Raw genomic sequence first — 25,964 nt, forward strand, 5'->3', positions numbered from 1 at the left:
TTCCTGTCTGTGGCTAATGATTAGGCCTGGTTCCCAGTTGGGTGAGGCCATCTTCAGGTCTCTGTCATTAGGGCCCTGCTCGACAGTGAGGTCCTCAGTGACCAGCAGAAGTCAAGACCCTGGACTCTGAGCTGCCCCATGAGGACCCTCCCCATGAAGTGGGGGGCACGGGTAGAGCCAGGACAGAGGATGCCCATCATACCCCTATAAACTTATACCCGTTATCTTATCACCCTGCCTGTAGTGCACAACCCATAATTTTTAATGGTCGCTGAAATTTTAGTAAAACAACACAGTTAATTGCATTTGAGGTGTAAACTTGTCAATCGGATGAATGTAAAAACGTAAGCTATAACACAATTTTTTTAAAGGTCTGGTTTGGGCATTTTTGTCTTTTCATTTATTTTGTAATAGACTGAGAAACAAAAAATAAAGAAACGGGAGCTAGTCAGGACCTGCCCCGGCCTAGGAGGTCAGTCCAGGTCAGAAGCCCTCCTGCACCTCAGGGAGTCCAGGCCCGGGGGCAAAACCCATTAGCTTGGGCTTAATGGCATCCTAAAGCCCGTCTTCTTTATTAGGCCTGCGTTTGTCACCTGCTAACGCGTTTATTGCCCCTGCCCTGGTGGTGGGGGGAGGCTGGGCGTGAAGGTCACAAGTAGGTGGGAATTGCACACCTCGGGCCAGAGCCTCTGCCTGGTTATTATTTTCTTAGAATGACCTTTGGGGGGAGGTATTGGGGGGGGGGGGTTGCCACACAAAGCCCTCCTCATGATGTGCCGGCACAAAAGAGCTGCAAACAGGCCCCTAATTCACGGTTTGCTTAGAGCGTTTCCCTGTTTAGGGACTTCATCCCAATAACTGCAGGCTCCATAATCATCAATCAGTCACCAGGACTTTTCTGGGTGCCAACCACAAGCCCAGCCCTGTCCCAGCAACTGGGAGGAGAGAAGAACGGAGAGCAGGAGCTCGGACAGGTCCAGTGCCTGCTGTGTGCCTGGACTCCGGCCAGGTGCTTCCTTCTCAGGCACTCCACCAAGCCTCACAAAGATCCTGAGACATCATTGCCCCTCCCTTGGTGAATGAAGAAACTGAGGCTCAGAGAAATGAACTAGTTCAAGGTGATCAGCTCATAACCTTGTTAAGAATTTGGATCCAGATCTGGCCAACCCCAAAAACCTGGGTTCTTTCATTCTAGGTGCTAATGGACTAATCACTCAAAAATGGTACAAGGCAGAAGAGTTCATAGTGGGGTGGTACGAGGCATAACCTCCTGGACCACAGGAGCCTAAAGAAGAAGAGACATACGGTTGGGGTCCCAGAGAAGATTTCCCAAACGAGAGACAGCGTGAAAGCTAGGAGAATTCTACTTATTTAATAAATTATACTCAGGCACTTTCTCTGACAATTAGGTCCAGGGTTGGAAATGATAGTGGAATTTATGCCTCAGTCAGGGCCCATAAACTTTTAGTCAAATGCTCAAGGAGGATGTAAAGACACAGACATATACACATGCACACACGCACGCATGCACACATGTACGTATGCATAGGCCCACCTCACCAGTCCCTGACGGCGACTGGAATGGGCCCAATAAGAGCGGGCAGCAGGCAAGGAGGTCTTGGCATAATGCACCAGTGGGGATTAGGGCGAAGGCCAAACTAAGAGGAGAAGACATGGAGCCAGCGAGCCCTGTGACCACCCTGGACCTGGAATGTTGGCAGTTCCCAGGGAATGTCCCATCCAAGTACCCAATTTAGACTTTGCCCAGAGCGTGAGAAATGCCAGGGGGAGAGGAAAGGGGCCAGGAGCTCCTGGCAAGGAGATGACGGAGAACAGGGGCTGGCAGGGAGCTGGAACCTTTCTCCTTTAGCAGTCCTCTCAGCCATGCCCCTGCCTCCAAGCTCTTCTTCCTCAGTCCCCAACACACACAATAGCCAGGGTGTCAAACTCTCAGCTCCATAGGAAAAAAAAAAAATGCACATCACAATCTCGTGTGTATCAACTCATGTGTCTCTCCTGGGTCCTGGCTCTTTCCACACTGGTGCCTATACCAGGCAGAGACTTGGAGCCTTGGGCCAAGTGAGGAGCTCACCAGCCTTTCCCCGGTGGGTATATGTGTGCTAGCCTGGAGGAGTAGCGAGAGTGCCAGGGGAAAGCCTTGGGCAGGATAGCAATGCAGGAGGCTCCCAGGGTCATCTGACACATGCTCTAACTATCCACAAAGTCTACTGACCAATGGGCCTTGTCTGTAGGTTAGAATCTAAGCCAAGCTTGCAGTCCCCTCCCAGGCCAGCTCGTCCTCCAGTTGCCAGGCCTCTCGATCTCTAAGGGAAATATACCCTGACCCCAGAGAGTAAGCTTGGAGCTAGAGGCCAGACCCTGGCCAACATCTGATAAGTCAAACCCCAATTAGTCAGCAAGGCCCAAGACCAGCTCCATCTACCTGTCAGTGAAATTCAGTTGGAAACCCAGCTCTCGCTCAGGTGCCCAGTCCTCAACAAAATCTGAGCTGGGCCAATCTTATGAGACTAGGGTCCCCACAAGTGTGAACTATGGAGTCCCACCCTGTTCTGAAGGTTGCTGCCTCCCACGTCCCTCCTCACCCTGGCTTCTCTCCCAACTTCAGTAAAGTTTCTGACTGTTCTGCCCTCACCTAAGTGGTCAGGGAGGCAAAAAAGAAAGAACGAAACAAAGAAAGAAAGAACGAAAGAGAGAAAGAAGGAAAGAACGAACGAAAGAAAGAAAATTCTCATTTTAATTTGCCACCAGATACTGAGGTTTCTCTTGAGAATCTTCCCCATGCCACACCTAGGGTTCCTGTGGAAGATGTCCTGGAAGCCCTGCTCTCCACCCCACAGCCCGTCAGGAAGGAGACAAGAAGAACAGAAAACAGAGATGGAGAAAGAGGAGCAGAGTGGGGATTTCCTGAGCCTTGAATCCCAGAAGCAACACTAAGTCAAGTCTGTGAGCTTCATTTGAACCTCAGTGATCTGTTATTCCGAGAAGATGGTGGTGTCCCCAGGGTGTCTGGAGGTCTGTGGAGAACTTCCAACGCCAGACAGTCTAAGTGAGAACTCCTCCAAGAGGCACGCCTGCTCCCCGCAATACCTGCAGGGTCTGAACACAAGATACTCCTCACAGGTGGAGCACTCGCCCTCTGAAGCATCAGAAACTGAGCTGAGGTTTCAGAACTTGCCCTCTTGGGCTTTCCTTAAGGCTAATCGGTTGAGAGATCGCACTTCAGGAAACAGGTGGGCACTAGCTTAGGGGCAGACTTGCGGGACAAGCAACAGGTGCCCTCCGTGCCCACCCTGCACACCCCCAGCAATTAACCAGCTCTCTTTTTGTGACTCTCACATCCTCTCCGCCTCTCTAGATCCGTCCATCTCCTCCCTCTCCTTTCTCACCCTGCGCATCTCTCTGGCCATGTGTGTGTGTCTCTGGCTGGCTTTTTCCCACCCTGACTCCCTCTTCCCTTCCGCTTAAGTCCCACACCCTGCAGCTAGCAGGCGATGAGCTGTTCTGCACTGATAGAACAGGAAACTGCACTTTTGACTCTGAACATGTTTCAGTGGACCAACCTCTGCCAAAAGCCAGACACTCCGGGCTCAGACATTGAACAGCCGCTTCAGGGAGAGGCTATGGCTGTGCCTTATATGAACCACGCTTTCCTTTTCAACCTCCCTTTCCCTCCGGATGTCTGCATCACCATCGCTCAACACCGTTGCCTCCAGTCCATTGGATCCTCTCAGCTCCCTTCTTGGAGAGATGCAGCTAAACTGGTCAAGAGAGCCCCCCTGCAGAACTCCCAGGAGCCACCTGACCACCAAGGACTCCAGTGCTCCCACAGAATTGAAGTTCAAGGGCATTGTCCATTGCTGCAGCGCCATCCCCACACACACGCACCTGCCAGCATGCTGAGCAAGCCCTGTAAAAATTACAAATAATTTTTTTAGTATAAGTATGTCCAAGGCAATATTTGGGACATACTTACGTAAGAGAACCTCATCGTTTATCTGATACTCAAATTTGACTGGACATCCTGTATTATTATTTACTGAATCGGGCCAACCTACTATAGAACTGCCTGACTCCACAGTCATTTGGAAATGGTGAGAGAGAACCACGGGGCAACAGGTACAAAAAAAACTGCAATCAGCTCCTTTTCTCCTATCAGAGTTTTTCTTCATCTCAGCCCTGGCTCACCCAAGCTTTCTCCCTTGCGCGCCCTTGCCTCCCACCTGACCCTCAGCTGCTCTGAGGTCCTGTGGCCCAGTCCTAGACCAGTCCTTTTGCCTCTTGACTCAGTGGAATTGAGGCTGAAATTTTCCAAAGGAACTTCATGAGAAAACTACAGGAGCAAACATATACTTGAATTCATAAAAATGTAGAGTAGTTGTCACAGTTAAGGAAATCACGTCAAAGCCTGAGACCAGGTAAGTCTAGCCACGTTGCAGCCATTCTTTACCTTCAGTTGTTCTTGGATCCATTGACTTTGTAGCAGGATTGTTAAGGTGACTGTCCCTTCCATGAAGCTGAACCAAATTCCTGAGCAGAGGTTCTCCCGCTGGCTGCACAGTAGAATCATTTGGGAAGCTTTTTGTTGCCTAACCCAGACCAATTAAATCAGAATTTCTGGGAGTGTAGCTCAGGTATCAGGGTATTTTAAAGCTCCCCAGGTGATTCTAATATGTAGCCAGGGTTAAAAACCCCTACACATCAGAATCACCTAAGAAACTTTTTTTTTTTTAAATACTGATGCTTTGGTCCCTTTGGTCCCACCCTCTGAAATTCTGACTTAATTGGTCTGAAGTACAACCTGGGCATTGGGAATTTTAAGAGCCCCCCAGATGATTTTAATGAGCAACAAAGTTTGAGAACCACCACTCCTCATACTTTAATATACTTTAAGTCTCCCAGGGATCTTGCTAAACTGCAGATGCTGATTCAGTAGAACTGGGGGTGGGACCCAAGATGTATTTCTAACAAGTCTCAGGCAACGCTGGTGCTACTGGTCCTCAGCCCACACTTTGATTGGTGAGGTCCTAACGAGTGGGTCGCAAACCTGTGCACATATTGGAATCACCTGGGGAACCTTAAAAACTACTGCAGCCCGGGTCCCACCCCAGAGATTCTGATTTAATTGGTCTGAGGTGCAACCTGGACATCAGGAATTTAAAAGCTCCCCAGGTGATTCTAATGTGCAGCCAGCGTTGAGAACCTTGGCTGTAGACCAACACCTAAGCTTCATTATACAACATGATCTGCCATGGGGAACGCCACTCTCCGTGAGCCCTTCTGACTCACCTCTGTTCCCTGCCCCAGCTGGCAGAAGATACTTTCACTCCCTGACGCAAGAAGGCCATGCCCTCTAGTAAAAATTCCCTTTCTCCCACTTCAGGCTGGGGGAAAAAAAAAAAAGCCTCTGACTGCCAACTCAGTTGCAGAAGACAGATGACTGACTGAACAACCTGGGACCGATGACTGTCCCACACCCGCCCCATCCTTGCCTTGCTCTTGTTACCAATGGTTCCCCTTGGTCACGTGGCCTTCTGTAATGCTGCCTCTGTCAGAGGAACCAGAGGCCACAGAAAAATGGCCTTCACCCTTACAGTCATACACAAAGAAGTGAAGCTCTGGGCTTTGATGAGATGCTATCAATCAAAGGTGCTGAGAGTTTTCATTATTTGGTAGTTCCCAATCCTGGATGACAGACAACCTCTCCCCTCTACTACTTCATCCCTTTGAAAGAGAGTGATGGTGACTTATGCAACAAGATGTGGCCTGCAGAGAACCAATGGGAGAAGGTAGAAGTGAGGATATTATTCCTTCTGTGTGGTGTAACTTCCATGAGATTATTCATGAATCATTTTTTGTGTGTGTCCTAGGGGATGACCGTAAATATCATCTGTAATGCATCTTCATTAGGAGCCTTCATCTTCTGTCAGGGCCTGTATCATCTGTCGGAAGTTGGATGCTGCTGGTGGAAACGTGAATGCACATCTCGGGTGTGTCGCCTTTGTGTAAAGTATGGACTGTAATGTGTAAAATTTGCAGGTCGCTGAAGTGTCACAGTCTACTGAAATGGATCTGGAATCAATAAGGTACACATCAAACTCAATTGTATTTAATTTTCATTGCTACCTAGAGGAAAGCCTAGCACAGCCCTACACGAATGGAAATTAAACATGAAAGCTCGTCTGAAGTGTAGAGGCGATACTTAAAATGGCCTGTAAATAGGGTAGAACATGGCAGCCCAGCCCATCGCAATCTTGTCGCTCATTTCGCTTTACATAATGGAGGCGATGGCCCCATAAGAAAATCAGAAGAGACATGAGCACATTGCAGATCTAAAAGGGAACAAAGTGTTTTCACTTACACACCAGCAGGACTTCCTTTTTTGCACACCCCTGGAGTTTTTACCAGGTGGAAAATCACACTCTGTCCTTCGGCCTGAAAGCAAAGAGGGAAGGCAAGTAAAAAGAGGACGTCCTGCTGAACTTGGTCAGCCCCCGCCCCAGCTAAGTTCCCTGGGAGGTGGGGAAGAGTGGGGGATGGGGACGAGCCCCAAACTGGGGCCAGTGAGATAATGGAAGGTTCAGCTCTGGCAGCTGACACGGGGCGGAGGGCAGACTCCCACTCTGGGCACTTCCAGCCGACACTGACCTTTCAGTCATGGAAACATTCCCCAGACCGACGCTAATCGTGGGCACATCTGGCGTTTGGACTGCGTCCAGACAGAGCTTTGCGTTAGTTGAGTCAGCATGATAACCCGCTGGGGAGGCGGGGGAGGGGAGAGCACGCTGCTCCTGAGAGCAATCAACATCTCTGGCTCCGTGTGTGTGAGAGATGTGGTCATGCGGTGGCCAGTGAGTCATGGAATAGAGACCACCTAATCCCTGTCCACCCCCTTCCCACCACCCCCACCAACAGAGGAGAAAGCTGGAGAAACCCAGAGAGCCAAAGCAGCTCCCCCAGAGTGACACAGCCATCTAAAGTCCTGCTGTACTGCCTCCCACTAGCGCACTCCCACATATCTACACTCTCCCAAAGTGGAGTGTGTTATCACAAGACAATATGTGGGTTAAGGTGACGAAAAGAATCCAGCTGTTTCTACTCTGCTAATTTCCTGTGACTTGCCGATGTATAGGACAATTTTCCAAGGCAGTGACAAATACCCTTTGGTCATCTCCATCCCCTGTGCCCATCGACACTCCCGGGTTTCCCATTGTGGCTTCTTTTTTGAGATTTGGAAGAAAGTCTTCCCTGGACTTTTACCAGGAATGAACACAAAACCTTATCTCCCACTTCCAGGACAATGAGCTACAATAGGGTACAGGCTTCATGGTACTAAGAAGGTCCAGCACACAGGCCAGGGATGACAAGGACCTCGGTTGATTCTCAGCCCCCTCTTTACAAAGTCTGACATCACCTGCAGTCAGGAACAGCACTGGTAAAGAGGCAACTAAGTAAACCAAAGCCAAGATCAAAGGGCTTATGGCCCCACACTTCACAGAGAAGGCTGCCTCCAGCTACCAGAAGAAGGAAATTCTTCCTCCAATGGACCCATAGGGCTTCCATGACCCCTGGAGTGCTCCCTCATGGGTTCCCCACTCACGGGCACCAATTTTCAAGTCTACACCAATGATCCTCTCCTGTGCAAACCTCCACAATCATGGAAATCAAGAATCCCATCCACCCACTCAGCAATTCTTGTTGTCACAAAAGTTCTCTGACTTGATTCTTGATTCCAAGTTTCCAGGCTAACACTTTCAGGCTAAAGTCAAACCCAAACCACCAGGTTAAATCACAAGGGTGTTAGCAGGGTCTTCTAATCTAAATGCTTAGTAACTGCAGAGATCTGCTCAACCTTTTCCCTCTAGTTTTTGTTTTGTTCTAGGGTTTTCTTTTTTTTTTGGTAATAAATACATTTTAAAAAGTAACAGGGAAATAACTGAGGTAGAAGCAGGACCCATGACAATGGTCAGCTTGCTAAGGTCAACTTTCAGCGCCTACAACAACTAAGCCTCTTCCAAAGCTAGCCAACCCCGTTCTGAGAAACACGCTTTATCCATCCCTGATGATAGGACACTAGTAACTGAGACAGCAAAATGATCTTCTCGCCATGTTAGGGTACAGGTTTAGTTTCACCCTCCTGGGGAGAATATTGTGACATCCACAAGCTCGTCAGGTCTCTGAGAAGAAGCTCACAGCCACCATCACTCTGCCTAACCCAGTCAGGGTCTCTGCTGGTGCCAGCCCTTTTTATCTCCCAATGATTAGGTACAAGGTCATTTTGTGTTCCGTGCCACACCACTAATTCCCAACACTCCTCAGAGTCTGCCTCTATCAACTGACTCAGCATCCCTCCCCTCCGAGCATAGCCAACACCTGCCCCCCACCTCCCGCCACCCCACAATACCTAACACACTAGCCTTCAGCTCCACTGTTTACACCGCATGAGAGATTTGAGTTTAGAAAGCCTAATTCCCTTTGGAGAAAGTATGCAGATGATTCACCCTCTCCGGAAAGACTGCACACCCCTGGCCTTGATGTCCTTGCCAAAAGGCATCTGAGATGGGGCTCAGAGACCACTGGGTGGGGGATCCTGTTACTGCGGAAACCGGCACACCACTTTCCAAATGAGAAGGAAGACTAGCTGTTGTTGGGGCGCCGCTCTGCCAGGGGTCCTGGAGGAATGGAGGAAGCCACTGGCCTGGAAAGGCTGAAGATCAAGGAGGCACCTCAGACCACAAGTGTCCTCCCCTGTCTCCAGAGTCTCACTCCTCTCACACTGAGATCTGACCCACCACAGACATGGCAGCTGGCCTCCTGAGTGGTTCCTTCAGCCCAGCTCCAGAGCCAAATTAAACTTTCACTCTATGTCTATAGACAAAAAGGGTTTTGACTGAATTCTGTGTTTTAGAGCGTGAGTTAAATTCCATTAACTTTGGGGGGGGGGGTGGCTGAGAGGGATGACAAATAACAACTTGTCTGAATGCTTTACATTTCTTTCCACTGCCTCAGTAAGTTCATGATGAGGTCATCAATGATAAAGAGTGAGACCTCCCAGCTGGACTGTCCCTCAGTCCTGAGAGGACACTCCACAAAGATAAGAAGACAGAACTTGGAGACTCCTCCATGCCCTGGGAAGCATGGAACAGAAGTGCAGGGACGAAAGCCAAGATCCCAGGGACAAAATGTCCAGAAAGGAGACTGATGTAAGGGGTCATCAGATGCAATTACTGACCTTAGCCCAACACAACATTCAAGGGAATAGGGAGGAAAGGGGCCATCTGCATCAGCTAAGAGACACAGCAGAATTGGTTAGCTTCACAAACCGAGGCTTCAGCTGCTAGAAGGTCCTGGAGGCAGAGAGAATAAAACAAAAAAATAGATTTTGAGTGCTTACTATATCCCAGGCCCTCTGTGCTAAATGTACTGCAACTTTTATTCTTTCACATAATCCTAAGAACAATGCTATGGGAATGGAAACCATCATTATGCCCATTTTACAGATAAGGAACCTGAGGCTTTGAGAGGCCAGGTAGAGTCACTTAGCTAGAATGTAAAGGAACCGGGATTCAAACCAAGGCCTGTATGACCAGAGTGTCCACTCTTGACCACTGTGCTAGAGCAACCAGACCTAGAAAGCTTATCATACCCATTAACCGAAAAGAGGCTAGTATGGAGAGGGTGTTGGGAGGAACTGTATTATCCCAAAGGACAGTCTTTGCCCTCATTCTGACCTGGGAATTAATCATCCCCTATGTCCAGCACCATTTGCAACAAAGGTACATCGTGACATTCATCATGTGTTTGTAGTCTCTGGGCAGATAGGCTGATGCCTAACCACTGCCTTTTCCGACACTTCTTCCAACAAAAATGCAACAGAGTATGGTGGGCTAAGCTGAAACTCCTTACAGAGGCCCTTGAGTTCCCATCTGTTTGTTAATGGAATACCAATCCCTGGTGTCTCCACCTTTTTTCTAGGAGCACTGGGGGCCTTGAGAATCTCAGGATGAAAAACCAGAGCAGAGTGAAGAGGCTCCACCCACCTCATTTTTGCCCAGGAATTTCCCCTGTCTTCCATTCTCTCCCTCCCCAAATTACCCACCAGACCTAGCCAAAGGCCTAGGAGTCTGCCAAAGGACAGGATCAAGGTAGGGGTCAAATTTTTTCTTTCATTTGATTGTTTTCTGATTACTTTAGGCCTTGGTCTTGTCAGGCTGAATCCATCACTCTCAGTGGGACAGTGGGAGGAGAGAGATACAGCAGTCTTAGAAGTATGTATAGGATGTCTAAAACCTTGGTGCAGAAGAAAAGACTTAAGAAGCTAAACCAAAGAAGGAGACGTGGTTGCAAAAAAAAAGCTAGGGAATCTAAAAAGTCCCCAAGGTATCAGAAAGACCAGTGTAGTAAGAACTTTAAGAGGTGATAAGGGTAACTTGCTGTCAAAGGAGGCAGATATTGCTAAAGAAACAAGTGAAATTAATTTGTTTCTCAAGTTACCATAAAGGTGAATGGCTACCAGATGGTCAGACAGAAAATACCTGTCCATAGGCGGCTGGACATAAAAATAAAGGCAAAAAGAAATCTAATCCTCTAGCGAGCAGGTGAGCAGGAAATTAAAATATCTGTACACTGATCACAATGCAAGACCACACACAATCATAGAGAAGCTGTTGGGAAGACAGTGGGAGTATAAGTTAGCATCGATCATCTGCCTGCCAGCCTGCACCCGGAGAGCAGTCACAAACCTCCTGATGCCAGAAGGGAAAGTCTTTGGAGAAAACCCAGCAATACCAACAGGAGTGCAAATGTGACAGCAGAGACCCAGGCCACTGGAGAGAAACACATCGTAGACCATGTCACCAGCCCAGGTAACAATGATATCTACTCTTGAGCACTTAGTATCTACCAGGCATTTTGCTGGGATCTTTATAAACGTGGTAGGTTGTTTCTGAAATGGACCTCGATGATCTTACCTCCTGGTATTTATACCCTGTGTTATCCTTTCTTCTGAGTATTGCCTAGACCCACCTACTGTCTTCTAACAAATTGAAGTTGGCAAAATTGATGGGATGTTAATTACAAGATTAGGTTTCAAAAAAATAACTCCCATCTTGCTCACTCTGTTTCTGTCTTCTTGCTTGCTTGCTCTGATGAAGCTGCCACATTGTGAGCTGCCCTGTGGAGGCCCAAGTGTTGAGGAACCTCCAGTCAACAGCCAGAAAAGAACTGATACCCTCAGAGGAAGTGAGGTGCAACAACCTCAGAGAACTGAATCTGGCTAACAATTACATGAGTGGACTTGAAGTGGATCCTTCCCAGGTTAAGCTTGAGAGAACCACAACTCTGGCCAATACCTTGAGTGTAAGACTATTGAGAGACCCTGAGTCAAAAGATCCAGCTAAACTCTTCTCAGATTCCTGAACCAAGAAACTGTGAGACAATAAATGTTGTTGTTTTAGACCAGTAAATTTTGGGATAATTTGTTACATGGCATTAGATGACTAACATAATAAACTTTAGCTAATAGAACCCTCTCATCACAACTCCCTAAGGTAGCTATCATTATCTGCATTTCACAGAAGACATTAAGACTTAAGAAAATTATGCAAATTGCGCAACCACCCACATCTGGGGACTTAGGTGACCACAAAATGAAGGAAGTCTTGGGGAGGGGGAAGAGGGGGAAATAGACTCTAATCAATCAGAAATGCCAAATAGACAGGATAATAATAATAATAATAATAGATATGATATGTAGAACAGGTCAAGGGCAGAAAGAAAGTGAATTTACACTGTATCACAAATCCAATCGGTATAAGTGAGTAAAAAATGCAGGAAATTCATCCACAAAGCCAGGGCAACCTCACTGAAAGATAGCTCCCTACTACCAGAGGTGAAGAACAGAAAGCAACATTTGTCTAGAGGTTCTCGTTGGGGAATAGAGCCATTCTTGCCCCAAGAACCATCTTCTCTTTCTAGGAAGGTCAGTCTCTTCAACTCATTGATTCAACAAATAGTCATGGAGCCCCTACCAAGTCTCAGGCCCTGGAGACATGATGGCAAACAAAATAAATGTTTTTTGCAATCTGGCCTGGAATCCAGGGCATCATGCAACTTCTGAAGGAAAGGCAGAGATTCCTGTGGAGACATCCAGTTCAGCCAAAGCAAACTGGCATTAATAAAGCCAGAGGAACAGGTCATGAGACCAAAGTAGATAATATGGGTTTTAGACCCTGAAGCTCAGAACAGCAGTTGGGCTCACATGTCCGACATTTTGCAGCTTAAAACCACCAGTCCTAGGACGAGGTGTGTGCACTTTGCCTGAGACCTGTGGGCCTTGCTCAGTGTGGGTGGGCAGGAAGCCCAACCTAGAGAGGCAGAGCAACTTCAAGGCCTGTCTTACAGGGCCATTGCAAGAGTTCTATGGTCATATTTTCTACTTCTAATCAGTCAACCCACTAAGAACTTTATGATGCTGGATGGGACCATTTCCAAGGCAAGCCCTAGTGTGACTACTGTCTTCTCTGCTCCCTGGGATTCCCATCTCTTAGCTTCCTGGGACTTCATTTCTCAGCGTTCACCCTAATCTTTACCCACTCAAGCTGCAGGCCTTCTGATTGTGTAGATCTGTGAGGCTCCTTTTAAGCATTCCAACAGCCTCACAGAGGTCACACGGCAGTTCTCCGAGGTGTAGGGGTGGCAGAGAACCTGTGCTTTATTCATCCTTGAACTGAAGTCTAGATGACATCATATACAAGTGACTGGTGCTCACTCCCCTTTGCTTCTAGAGGCTTTGGGTGTCCTTTTAGTTCTTGCCTGAGACCTGCAATCCAAGCACGGAGCACCCGTCCACTTGTTCAGAGGGTGATGCACTACTCTAGAAGGAGGGATCTCTCAGCACAAGTGACAGAAGATGCAATATGTGCCTTGAGAAAATGGAATTCTGTGCCAGAGAGGCTCAAGGTCTGTTTCTTAATAGCTCTGTGACCATTGTCCAGCTATTTAATTCCTCCAAGACTCAGCTTCCTCCTCTGTAAAGCAGGAGTGGTGTAAAAGCTTCTTATAACCACCTCATATGGTTATAAGAAGCATTAGAGAACCAATGTAGAATGAGGACCTTGCAATCAGTTTCATGTGCAGTCGTGGATATCTAGCTGGAACTACGATTATAGCAGAGTCCAAATCCATCCCTGAGCAGAACTCCCACCTTTCTGACCCCCAAATTCTTCTGCAGAATTCCCAGCCATCCTGGAGACAGAAGAAAGCAAAGTCTTTACCACCCATATTCTCTAAGGCTTCCTCTCCAGTTCAAGCTGAAATACGCTTTAAGCAGTCCTAGGGGGTTGTGTCCCTGAATTTGTGCTTCGCAGACTCCCACCGCTCCAAATTTGCCTCTTTCGGATCCTGGCCATCCCGTGATCCGACCCTCATTCTCTCGCAACCGTCCTTTCTGCAGCCTTGTCGCTACATTCCTCCTAGAAGACACACGCGAACCGCTGCAGGGGAGAGGGCGCTCAGACTTTTCTTACGGTTGTTCGGCTTCTTCCCAATCAATCTCCTGCCAACCACAAATTAGCATGACACAGGCATTTACAGTGCAGCCCCAAGGGATAAGATGGAAGCTGCTAATCCTTAAGAAAGGGTCCTAGTACAATAGCGGGAGACCCGCAGCCTCCCCCCGCCCCGACCCCCACCCGGGGGTGCCCCTGTGCGGCACTTCCAGCTCCTTTGTGAGCTGTCCAAGTCAGCCACAGATGGTGGAGCTGCCGGGCCCTGAGCGAAGGGGAGACAGTGGGAGCCACCGAGCCCTGAGCTTTGCAAATGGCTGCAGGACACATGTTCCTCGAGGACTCTATCCCTCACAGAACATCCCATTTTCCATTTTTCCTGCTTAAAATTAATGAACGGCTCCATCGGGGACCAGCCCAGAGCATGAAATCCCCTGGGGCCAGGCTGTAGTTGCCGCCTGCTCTGCCCTCTCGACAACTTGGAGTAACAGAGCCCAGGGCTTTTTGTTTGGTTTGGTTTTGTTTTTCTTAAGGGATTGATTTGGCCTCATGAAGTCTGATGGAAATTCCTGATCCCAAAGGAAGGCAGCCCTGGCTGGGTTCCCAGGGTCATTTTGATCCCAAAGTAGAGCCTTTCTTCAAGACCCGGGGGCCCCGAGGATCGCAGGGCCCCCACCCCCCACCCCCATCTGCGGGCCGGAAAACTGCCTCTCCCAGCAACCACCCCCGCTGCTGCCTGCTGGCTCTGGGGCCCTGGCCCCGGGGCCCTTCCAGCTGGGCCTGGAACCGGGGGCAGTTTCCAAGAGGGGAAGACTCTTATCACAAACATTTCCTGCCTGTTCCCCCCGGACCCCTCGCACCACAGCCCTTCCTGGCTAGCAGGGCCACTGACGGCAGCCCCAGCAACTTCACCACATAAGACCCACGAGGCCGAGTTCCCCAGACCTGCAGCTTCTTATCCCTCCCCCTGTGCCCCTCCTCCAGGGAGCCCACAGGATCTCATCACAGGCCACCCAAGCAGCTCAAGTCCCAGAAAAAGAAGAAGACGACGAAAAGAGAGTCAGGTGGAATGGGGAAAACACAGGCCAAAAAGCAGGTAAGGATTTTTTGCTCAAATAGAAAATGTGACTCACAGCTGGGGTTCAGCCCACCTCCTCCGGGAGCCCGCGTGCTGTCTCTGACAAAGAGAGGAACAGGGGGGAAACCGAGCATCTGGGTGTGCTCCCGGGACACCTGCTCCGAGCCTGCCTGCCCAGGTCTAGGGGTGGGGGTGGGGGTGGGGGCCCCTCCGTACGTCCCCCGTGCTGGGTGCGCTGGGGCTGCGGCCTGTGTCCCGGGGCCCGCCAGCCTGCTGCTCTGCGGGTCGCTGAGTGCCCCAGCACCTCTCCCCGCCCCACACCCGGGGCACCCCAGGCCCGCCCTGCCCCGTGGCCTTCTGCGGCCCGCACCCCCCACCCCCGCCTCCCGCCCCCAGCTTGCTGTGTGGTCCGAGCCCTCTGCCACGAGAAGAGCCAGGGAGGAGGGGTGGGCCTGCGTGTTTACAGTCAGGCATAACTGAACCTTTATTTTAAATAAATAAAACTTTTAGCCAGTTTTTCTTTCCCCTTCTTTCAAAAAGCTCCACCACCGCCACCCCTGCTTCACATCGCCGCTGAGCCCTTATCTGTGTGGCCACCCAGGGAGGGGCTGTGGGAGGGGGAGACGAAAAGCAGCCAGGTGAAGCCCCCCTCGACCCCCCCCCCACCTCTCTCTCTTTCTCTCTCAATCAAATGCCTACAGAGCCCCTGGGGCTCCTATGAATTGAGGGATATTCCTGGAGGAGGAATAGAGGCTAAAAGGAAGCCCAGCCCTGTCAGCAGCCTGCTGTCCATCTGTTCTCCCCAGTCATAGCACTGCCTTCCCCACCCCTCCACCCACCCCACTCTGAGATTGCTCTCCATCTGTCCTTTCATCCATCTTTCCCTTCCCGAGGGCAACCACCTCTCAGTGCCCCCTTTGCATTGTCATCGATCTGCCTTCTTCATGAAATTGTCCATCTGTCCAGCACTCCACATACCATCTGATCCCTTTGGTCACCCTTCTTTGTCCTTCCGTCTTCCCCCACCGGACCATCCTTTTGCCCATCTGTCTCTCTGAATGGGGCCAGCAGTGGTGGGTCGCGGAGGGGTGAGGACTTGGGCTCTGTGGCCATCAGGATCCTGCCCAGGTTTGGGTCCCAGCAATAGTAATAGGAGCTTCCATCAATCGAGTGTCTTCTGCCTGCCCTACAGTCCTCGTATCTTAATCCTCCAGCGACCTTATGAGTTCGTGTTACTTCCCCACTTCACCAGCAAAGGAAACTGAGGCTCAGAAGGGTTAAGGGGCTCACCCGAGGTCCCACAGCTCCTAGGGGTAAATGCGAGTCCAGAGTCGGCTCTGCCTCCACCGAGTGGGGTCAAGACACCGTCTCCCGACAACTCCCGTCCCAGGATGTTCTCCCCCTCCTCTGGCTTTCCTACACATCTAATTTACACTTTGCTGCTGGATGTTTTCAGACTTGATGAAGTTTCCTGCCTGCTCTGGCTTTGCATGAAAAAGTGAGGGAAGAAAGGCAGCCAGATGGGAGAGCAATTCGAAGGCCTTTTTTGGGGGGGAGATGGGGAGTGATGTTAAATAAACAGCCAATGATATTCTTTCTGCAAAACGATCCATTTTCATGGCACCCAGGAGTTCGTCCAAGGGTCTCTGGGTCACTGGGGAAAAACGCTCCATGTGTTTTGGCTCCATATTCTTCCATTGGCTACAAAGAACTAATTCTTCCAATTAATGAAATCAGCACTGCTGATGGAGATGTACCGACAAGCTGTTTTCAAGACGAGCATATTCACACCAGGGGTCGGGCCGATAGGCCTGAAGGACTTGGAGGCCGCAGAGCGAAGGTCCCCCACCAGCCAGAGACACTGAGGTCATTCACAGTGGCTGGGATGTTGGCCACCGCCTGAAGGGACGCCTCTCCCGGCCCGGAGCCGTGGTGGCTGGGACCCGGCTGTCTGTGTGGAAGGGTTGCCCCATCAATGGGCTTCTGTGTGGCCTCAGCAGGTCCCCAGCGCCTCCCTGGCCCCAGCCAAGCCCCCTTCAAGGCCTGGTCAGAAGGGCCTATTCAGCATTTAGGATTCCCCGAAGGAAAGTGAAAGGGAGACAGACAGATGCTTCCCTGGAGCTGGGCATTGGAGGCCTGGAGACAGGAAGGAAGGCCTAAGCCCCAAGGGTAGAGCCCCGGGAGAGAAAGGAAGAGGGAGGAGAGGAGGGTGGTGGAGGGGAGAGAGGGTGGGAGGACCAGAGAAGGAGGGGACGACGAGGGGAGGAGGCCAGGAGGAGCCCCCCAGGCTGAGGGAGAGCTCTCAGGTAGGGAGACAGGCCAGCCCCAGAATGCAGTGTGGGATTTTTTAAAGCCGCAGATTTAATTTCCTAATGCTGCGTCTTCGGGCTATCAGCAGTGATTTTCATTTCCCCAGAAGATGTGCCCGTTGTGGGCAAGTGCTCCAGAGTGAGCTGGGTGGCAGGGCCCAGCCTGTGCCTGGACAGGCCCCCAGGAATGGCTCAAATCAAGCCAAAGTTTCACCTCCTTTCCGTGCCCCCTAGACAGTGCCAACCAATTCTGCTTCTGGCCAGTTCTGGAGGAGGAAGAGCAACAGTTTCTAGGCAGCTCTTGTGACTAAGTGAGGGTCTGAAGCCAGTGGCTGAATTACCTCTGCTAAAATAACTAAGGTGGTGTCTGTTTTTCTGTCTGGACCCGTCAGCATCAGAATGCCAGCTCTGAGGGTTTACAAGTTAGGAGCTACAGGAACCAAAACCCAAACTTCCTCCAGCACGCCCTACATCCACAACCACCAAACCACCTTTCTAAAGCTGTATTTCCCCAAGCCAGGAAAGCAAGGCCTTCTAGAACCTGCTGCTCCAAGTGTGGTCCCAGGCCAGCAGCCCTGACCTCACTAGGGGCTGGCACCACAAACCTGCTGAATCAGAAGCCGCAGCTTCACAAGAACTGCGGGTGGCTCCTGTGCACGTGACAGTGGCAGAAGCCCTTTCCAGACTGCCTCCCGCCCGCGCCACTCATCTGCTGCTTCCCCAGCAAACTGGAGCTCTAAAATTCTCCAAATGCACCTTTTACTTTTCCAACTCTGAGAGCTGGCTCATTAGGAAAATTCCACCCACTCTTTTTTTTTTTTTTTTTGCAAGGTCAGGCACCCGGAATCAAACCCAGGTCTCTGGCATGGCAGGCGAGAACTCTGCCACTGAGCCACCGGGGCCCGCCGCCCCCCCCCCTTTTTTTTCCATCCACATTTTTAAGACCGAACTCAAATGCCATCCCTTCTAAGGATCCTGCTGTGCCTACCCTACCTTTCTTTGGCCAAAGGTTAGAACTCCAACTGCAGTTTGTTTGAATCACCACCCATGGAGTGCTTGTCACTTTCTGCTTACCTTTTGGTTTCTCATGTACTTTTCAACAGGGTGGCATTCAGTCATGGCATTTCCGGGGTTCAAATCTGTGCTCTGCCTCTTCTGAACACCAAGCAAGTGCTCAACGTCTTTGGACCTCCAGCTCCTCATCTGTAAAATGGGATTAACAATTGTGCTACTCATGTAGTTGTAAGGATTTTTAAAATGGAGAAACAAATGTGACCAAAAACATAGTCTCTGCTCTCATAGCAGATTATAATTCTTGTAAAATATTTAATATGTAGTGATCAGTAAATATTTTTATTAAAATTTTTAATTTTTTAAAAAATCTAACAACAAATAAACACAAACATTCTTAACTTATGATCATTCCGTTCTACATATATAATCAGTAATTCATAATATCATCACATAGTTGCATATTCATCATCATAATCATTTCTCAGAACATTTGCATCTATTCAGAAAAAGAAATAAAATGAAAACAGAAAAAAAATTGTACATACCATTCCCCCTACCCCTCCCTTTCATTGATCACTAGCATTTCAAACTAAACTTATTTTAACATTTGTTCCCCCTATCATTTACTTTTATTCCATATGTTCTACTCATCTGTTGATGAAGTAGATAAAAGGAGCATCAGACACAAGGTTTTCACAATCACACAGTCACATTGTGAAAGCTCTATCATTATTCAATCATCCTAAAGAAACATGGCTACTGGAACACAGCGCTACATTTTCAGGCAGTTCCCTCCAGCCTCTCTATTACATCTTGAATAACAAGGTGATATCTACTTAATGCATAAGAATAACCTCCAGGATAACCTCTCGGCTTTGTTTGGAATCTCTCAGCCATTGACATTTTGTCTCATTTCACTCTTCCCCCTTTTGGTAGAGAAGGTTTTCTCAATCCCTTGGTGCTGAGTCTCAGCTCATTCTAGGATTTGTGTCCCACGTTGCCAGGAAGGTCCACACCCCTGGGAGTCATGTCCCACATAGACGGGGGAGGGTAGTGAGTTTGCTTGTTGTGTTGGCTGAGAGAGAGAGGCCACATCTGAGCAACAAAAGATATTCTCTTGGGGGTGACTCGTAGGCCTAATTTTAAGTAGGCTTAGCCTAACCTTTGCAGGAATTGACTTCTTTCTGCCCCACTCTGACCCCCATCTGGAAGCTCAACATTTTCTTTCTGCATCTTCTTAAGTATTTCCACTGACCATAAATATTCCTTTAATTTTTAACACCTAAATAAACTGTTTCATTAACATTTTTTTGACCCCTCAAAAACAGTTTTTTTTTTTTTTTTTTTTTTTTTTTCTAAAGGAAAGACAGAGAGAAGGAAGGAAGGATAGAAGGAAGGAAGAGAGGAAGAAAGGGAAACATCTTTTAAACATTTTCTTGTTTTTTATTGTATTTTGTTTCTCCGTTTTCGTTACATGGGCTGGGGCCGGGAATCGAACCGAGGTCCTCCGGCATAGCAGGCAAGCACTTTGCCCGCTGAGCCACCGCGGCCCGCCCTCAAAAACAGTTTTTTAGGACTCTTGTTCAGTGTCTTTATCTCAATGGGAACATGTTGGCTGGGATAACACATTCCTTCCACAGCTATACAGAAGGGGAATTTGGAAACCAGTGGAGTCCCATTCGCCCAGCTCCCTCACCTTGATCCTCCACCAAAAGAATTCCTCATGTGCACAATTCCCCCAACTCTCCCACTGGCCCTATTTCTCAATGCTGACTCTATAAAAAAAAAAAAAATTTCTTTCTGATTAAATACCAGGGAAGTGAAATAAATACCATAAAGAAGCTTGTTCGAAATGGGGGTTCCAGAGTCCATTTGCCTTGGATTACAGTGGTTCCTAAATTACGGTATTGCTTTCTTCAGATCAATTTACGGTATTTTTATTTTGATCAGTAAACAGTTTTATTTTCTTTTCATGGTCTTATATGGTGACCTAATTTGACTTCGATGCATTTCAAATATTGTCCATCTCCCATGATTTCATCCCACCCATAATTTTCATGGTTCAATCTCCTTTTTATTATCCACAAGCAAAATATTGTTCAATGCAACAAAGCTCTTACCACCCAAACAGAAAAAACTTAGCCTTCTTCTTGCCTTACTCACCCCCTAGAATATAACAAGGGGAGAAAGAGCCAATTAAAGCTACTTGTTTGGGATTTCAAGGACCTGGGGGGAGACGGAACCTCAGGCAAGTGGCAATGTAATCTACTAGGAAATCTCTGGTGGAACTGCCTTCCCATTAGGTCTTTGTCCCTGAGTCTGCTGAAGGTGCAGCCCCACGGGAGTGGCTTCTTGTTGCAAAGTGGAAGAGCAGCACCAGCACAAACAGGGGGCTTTGTCTGATGGGAACAAGTCTTAACAATTGGAACTAGACATCTGAAAACACAGTAGTTCCCAGAGTATGGATTACCTCACAGACTCAGAACCCCTCCTGCTGGGTGGGCTGGAGTGGTCAGCAGGCATGGGTGATGGAGAACTCAGACCTCTGGCGTGAAATGCTCTGTGCACCTTTTAATTAACTCTAAGAAGTGTGCATCAGACTCTACTGGAAAGGAAGATTGTTCTGCCTGGTAGAAGGACAAAGGAGTCATCAAGATAAGAATTTGAGTATGACAAAAATATCAAGAGGGTCCCATGTCTACCTTGGCCCAGAGGAGTAAACAGCGGTAGGATTGTTCTTTAAATCGTGGAATTGAGACCATTGCGTCACACCAAATTCTTGCTCCGGGCCCGCCTTTTCCAAAGACAATCATAAGAACTTTGCCTGCCCTTGCCTGCTGTTTTAGCACTCAAATATCTTAGGTACTCAAGCATCAGAGTTAAGGGACCTCCGTGTCTTGACTCTGGGCAGGTTGGTAATTCAGGATATACAACTGAGTCACAGAATCCTACTTAAGAGCTGAGTGTGAATTCCCTCCCCATTCACTCTGAGCCTTCCACCAGGCTAACCCTCTCCCAGCCACCTCGACATTCATTCATTCTCCTCCACCAGCGTTTAGGAGGGACCTACCAATATGCTTGACATTACCCTGGGCATTTCAGATACAAACAGTCCCTGAGGACATGGCCTTTGCCCTCAGGGGGTTATTTTCTAGTAGACAATACAGATTAATTAGCTGTGAATTAACAGCAGCTACTGTTTATTGAGTCCTTATGATAAGCTTTATATTTTTTGGCATGGACAGGCACCGGGAATCCAACCCAGGTCTCTGGCATGGCAGGTAAGAACTCTGCCACTGAGCCAGCGTGGCCCACCCATGATATGCTTTTGGCAAGCATTGTGCTAAGTACTTGTGGTAGCCAGCCTCCATGATGACCCCCACCCTGGGATTGTCATCTCCTGGGGTTCATGTAATGTTCCCACTGCATTGATTAGGGGTGACATGAGTAACTACTAGGACTTGTGAAAATAAGGGTGTGGGACTTCCCAGGCTAGGTCATAAATGGCATTGCAGCTTCTTCTACCTTGCTGTCTCTTGGATCACTCTAGGAGAATCCAGCTGCCATTTCTTGAAGACACTCATCAAGCAGCCTTTGGAGCAGACCACATGAAGAGAAACTGAGACCTTCTGCCAAGAGCCATGTGACTGAGCCATATTAGAAACAGAGCCTTTGGCCTCGGACAAGCCATCAGATGGCTGCAGCCCCAGCTGACATCTTGCCTGCAACTTCATGAGGAACCTCAACCTAGAACCACCCAACTTAGCCACCCCTATGACCCACATAAACTGTGAGATGTTATTGTTTTAAGCCATTACGTTTTGGTATGATTTGTTGTCCAGCAAAAGGTGACTACGGTGCTTTGAGCTCATTACCTATTGAATCCCTCTGCCGGTCCTACTGGGTATGTATTATCATTCCAATTTTACAGATGAGGAGAATGGGGTTTAGAGAGTTTACACTGAGCTGAAATCTAAGTCTACCAGACTTTAAAGCCTGTGTCCTTAACCTCTATGTAATGAAATGTTCTCAATGCAAATATAGAAGTCTATCCAGGGAACCTAAGGTCAAAGTAAGAGAACTAATAAATTCTGCCTGGCAAGACTGGAACTGGGGTGAGGATGGCAGACAGGAAAGACATGTTAGAGGATGTAAGACTTGGCGCTCACAAAGAAGGATGAGCCGATATCCACCGGGTGGGCAGGAAGTAGGATTTCAGGGGGAACAACTTTAGCAGAAATGTTGAGGCAGCATGCAGGCTGGGGTGCCCCAAAACTGCCTGGGGTTTCTAGAATTGGAAGATGCAAGACCTTGGGGCTGGTTCTCCAGGGGGAAATCTTGTTTCTAGCCCAAGACTCACTCTCGCAGTCACAAGACCCTCAGATCCGTTGGAACCAGCGTCTCTTCCACAAACTGCTGCCCCACGCCCTGCTCTTCAGTAACAAATCCCTTTTAGGTCTCCCATTTCTTCTCTCAGTCAGTTCACTTTTTTACGGACCCTGCTCCCTGGAGGATCTGACTCACACCCCCCACTATTCTTCCTGGCAGGCAACTCTTGCTCCTTATGAAATTGTAGGTATGATATTTACATTTGCATTCATAACATAGCTTTTATCCACTGCGAACTATTACATGAACCTTCCCTCTTTAGTAGTCATAAGACTGGCGAATCAAAGAGATTCAGGGAACCCAAAGTATTCGGTTTCAGAAGGGTGCTCATCTTTTCTCACGGGAGCCTTCTGGATACTTGGGCGGATTATAAATTGGGGATGCACAATATGGGGATTAGTAATTGATTTATAGCCACACCCGAAGATTACTAGCCATGGATTGATGTCGCGCTCTAGAGGACAATCTGTATTCACATGACAAGTGGCTATGCCCTCTGCCTCTCCCAGCCACATTTTTTAAAGAGCGACAACCAGAATGAAGACACAGAAAGCAGGTTTATCAGATTTCCTGCTGACTCAAACAGGGGAGGTGAGTGAATACATAGGATGGCAGAATGAATGAATTTCGCCTGAAATGTAACTGCACAAATGTACAATGGAGAGGACTGACTCAGCAGTAACTGTAAAAGGGGAGAGAAGGTTTTCGCCAGGGGCATTAAACGGGCGGGAAGACACAGGCTGCACTGATCTGGCATTAACGTTAAAAGAGGGATAAGGGAGGAAGGACAGCCTGACTCTGAAAGTTTACGGTTGAGATTCTGCAGCCCCACTGCCACCCCAGAGCTGTATTTAGCAACTCAGACTCTGCTCCATTAAATTTGTTTGGGTTCCCAGCCCCTACCCGGGGCCCTCCCCCCCATACTGAGCCTGGGAGCCCTTAGAAGGTAAAGAGGACGCCGCTGCCGCCCAGAGCCTGCAGCCCGGGAAGAGTCTGGAAATGAAAGCTCCGCGAGCCTCCCCCAGCCCTTGCCCTACCCTTGCTGATAAGGATGAGAGCGAAGCTGGCTGACAAGTGATTGGAAACAGGAGCTCCCAAACCCTTTAACCCTTTCCTGCCCTACCCCTGCTGCTGGAATCTCCAAATGCTGCAGCCCATCTCCCTGTGACTTCCTTTCCTAACCTCCCCGGCTCTCTATCCCAACCCCTCATCCTCCCCCAGGGCTCTTTTTCTGTCTACACCTCCCTTTGTCCTGATGGGTCACTGAATGCTGTCCTTCCACCTGAAAAATGCTACCTCCTGACCCTCAAATGCTAAGACGGCCACACACACACACACACACACACACACCCGCCAGCCTCAGGCTCCAACAAGAGAGGTCAGCCAGGGCATCTCCTGCTGGTCCTGACACCCCCAAGCACACTTAGTGACCATGCTGGGCCCTTGGCAGCAGGAGCTTCCCAGGGGAATGTTGATCCTGTTTGGTGTTTGTGGTTTCTAGGAGCGGAGACCTCAGACCCAGCCTCAGAAGCTTAAGACCAGAGCCACTCTTGCAGCCCTGGCTTTCTGTGGAGCCCCATGCTGGGACCTTCAGGGGTCACCCCCAAGCCAGACCTGGTCTTGCTGAGCCATCCTACAGGCCCCTCACCTGCTAGGTATTGCCTGGTAGGTGGACAGGCCTCGTACAAGGACAGGAGAACTGGGTTTCTGCCTCAGCCACGACCAGCAGGGCTGCAGCAGGGAGAGAAACTCTCCTGCCTACCCAGGTGGGGTGGGGGGTGGGGGGACACTAAGAAAAAGCCACAGTGATTAAGGGTAGAAGAAGCTTCCTTCAGTAGAATGGAATTCAGATAAACTGCCATTATCATGCGAAGCAGCTTTGCGCCTAACAGCCCTCACCCAAACTCCCCCCATCTCCCCCACTCCCCTCACCCAACGCGTCCGCGCCGACTTGGGTACTTCAAGGTTACATTTAAAACACTTAACCTGGGAACATATAAAACACATCAAAAAAAGGAAAAAATGGTGGGTCTGGGGTCCTGTGAGAGTCTAATGATTGTTTCAGGGGGTTAAGTTCCCCAAAGCTCGGACCCTGCCAGTCGGGTGCTGGGTGGTAAATGCGCGGGCGAGGTGGCTGCGGGCTGGAAGGCACGTGCGTGGCCCAGCCCTGCCCCCAGGGGTCTGACCCCCTTGCAAAGTCTGCAGTTCCACCATCCACAGAAAGTTTTTAGCAGCCCTAGCAGACTTGGACCTGGGACACTGGTGATAAGCCAGAAGAGGCAGGGATGGACAAACTGACCTCTCCCTGGGCCAAACATCTGTGAGGCTGCCTTGGCCGCTGCTGTAAATTCCGGGAGGGGAGCGAAGCCTGTTGGTGAGAACTGAGCCCTCTCAGAAAAGCCAGAAGGGGTGGTTTGGAGTCAAGGCTATCCATCCACTGTGGGAAGAGGGAGAGAGAGGATGAAGGAAAAACGGAGTGGGGAGGGCCCAAGAGCGCTGAGACAACACAGCCCAGTGGTACCCTCGGACTCCTGCCACATGCTTTAGAGGTCTGTGCCTACATGGAGGGAAAGAGCAAAGGAAAGCTTCATGCATCACACGCCAGGTACTATGGCATATATTTTCTCTTTACTTTGAAACTTGTAAAATAAATGTCATTCCCTATTTTTCTCCCCACAGGAGAAAACTGAAGCATGGGGAGATAAATTGACTGCGCAGTGTCATACAGTTTGTAAGCTGGCAGAGCTGGGGTTCCAACCCAGACCTGCCTTACTGAGAATTTGGAGCTCTGTCTGCTAAGCTGCCAATCAGCCACGACATTGTCAGGTTGGAGGGAGGGACTAATATTCATCAGAGGCCAAACTCCAACTCTCCTCCCCTACTGCACCAAGCACATTTCCATCCTGAAACAATCCATTTCCTCTGAGCACGAGCAGAGGGGACTCCGCAGAGGGGAGAGAGTCTGCCCTCAGCGCTGAGGGAGGGGCACCGGGGAGCTGGGCGGTGGGCGCTGCTCCCCCCCACAAGACCAAGAGTCCCAGAGGAAACTGCTCCCCGTGGGAAGGAAGCGTGCAGACCTGGGGGTTGGAGGGGAGCATCCGTGAACAGCGAGTCATATAAGAAACCCCAGTCCTCCCCACTTTATAACTCTTGGTGGAGGTGAGCAGATGAGCCAGGTCTGTGTGGGAAACCAATGCAACCCAACCCCCCATCAACCCTGCCCTTTTTCTAATTGTGCGGACTTCTTTAGAGAAGATATCCTCATTTCTTGGGGATTCCCTTCTTCCTTGGCTCAAGGGTTTTCTTTGCAAGGAGTAGGAGCCCTTTAGAGGGATTGTAAATCTTGTGAATAAATAAGTAACACTTGGGGTGTTTGGGGCAACACAACACTCAGCCTCCTGAGGGAGCGTCCAAACCTTTGATTCCCTGGCCCTGGGCTGATTCTGCCCAGCCAGGCCCAGAGGTGACCGCCCTGCTCCAAAGCCAGGTGTTGCAACAGTCACCCACCCTAAGGGACAGACGCTGGCGTTTTGACCTCAGAAAGACAGCCTGGGACCAGTGGCTCCAGGGCTGATGTGGAATGGGTCAAGAAATGGGATTTTGAACAAGATCTGTTACTGTGTCCTTTGTCTTTCTTACAGCAAAGACAAC

At 49.3% G+C, this 25,964-nt stretch overlaps 1 long non-coding RNA gene across 2 annotated transcripts in view; it reads right to left on the bottom strand.

Annotated features, from left to right (window-relative positions):
- The window catches only part of LOC143660736 (uncharacterized), a 60,682-nt gene that overhangs the window by 21,792 nt on the left and 12,926 nt on the right, over positions 1–25,964 (bottom strand). The window contains exons 4-7 of one of the 2 annotated variants that reach the window (XR_013164219.1): positions 24,613–24,750; positions 17,985–18,113; positions 9,251–9,365; positions 6,380–6,453 (exon numbers count right to left, since the gene is read on the bottom strand). This is a non-coding gene — a long non-coding RNA (uncharacterized LOC143660736). The remainder of the gene's footprint in view (positions 1–6,379; positions 6,454–9,250; positions 9,366–17,984; positions 18,114–24,612; positions 24,751–25,964) is intronic. The other variant, XR_013164218.1, reaches the window with a different exon arrangement.

The sequence above is a fragment of the Tamandua tetradactyla genome, chromosome 17 (assembly GCF_023851605.1).
Source record: "Tamandua tetradactyla isolate mTamTet1 chromosome 17, mTamTet1.pri, whole genome shotgun sequence".
In the NCBI taxonomy this organism is placed as follows: Eukaryota; Metazoa; Chordata; class Mammalia; order Pilosa; family Myrmecophagidae; genus Tamandua; species Tamandua tetradactyla.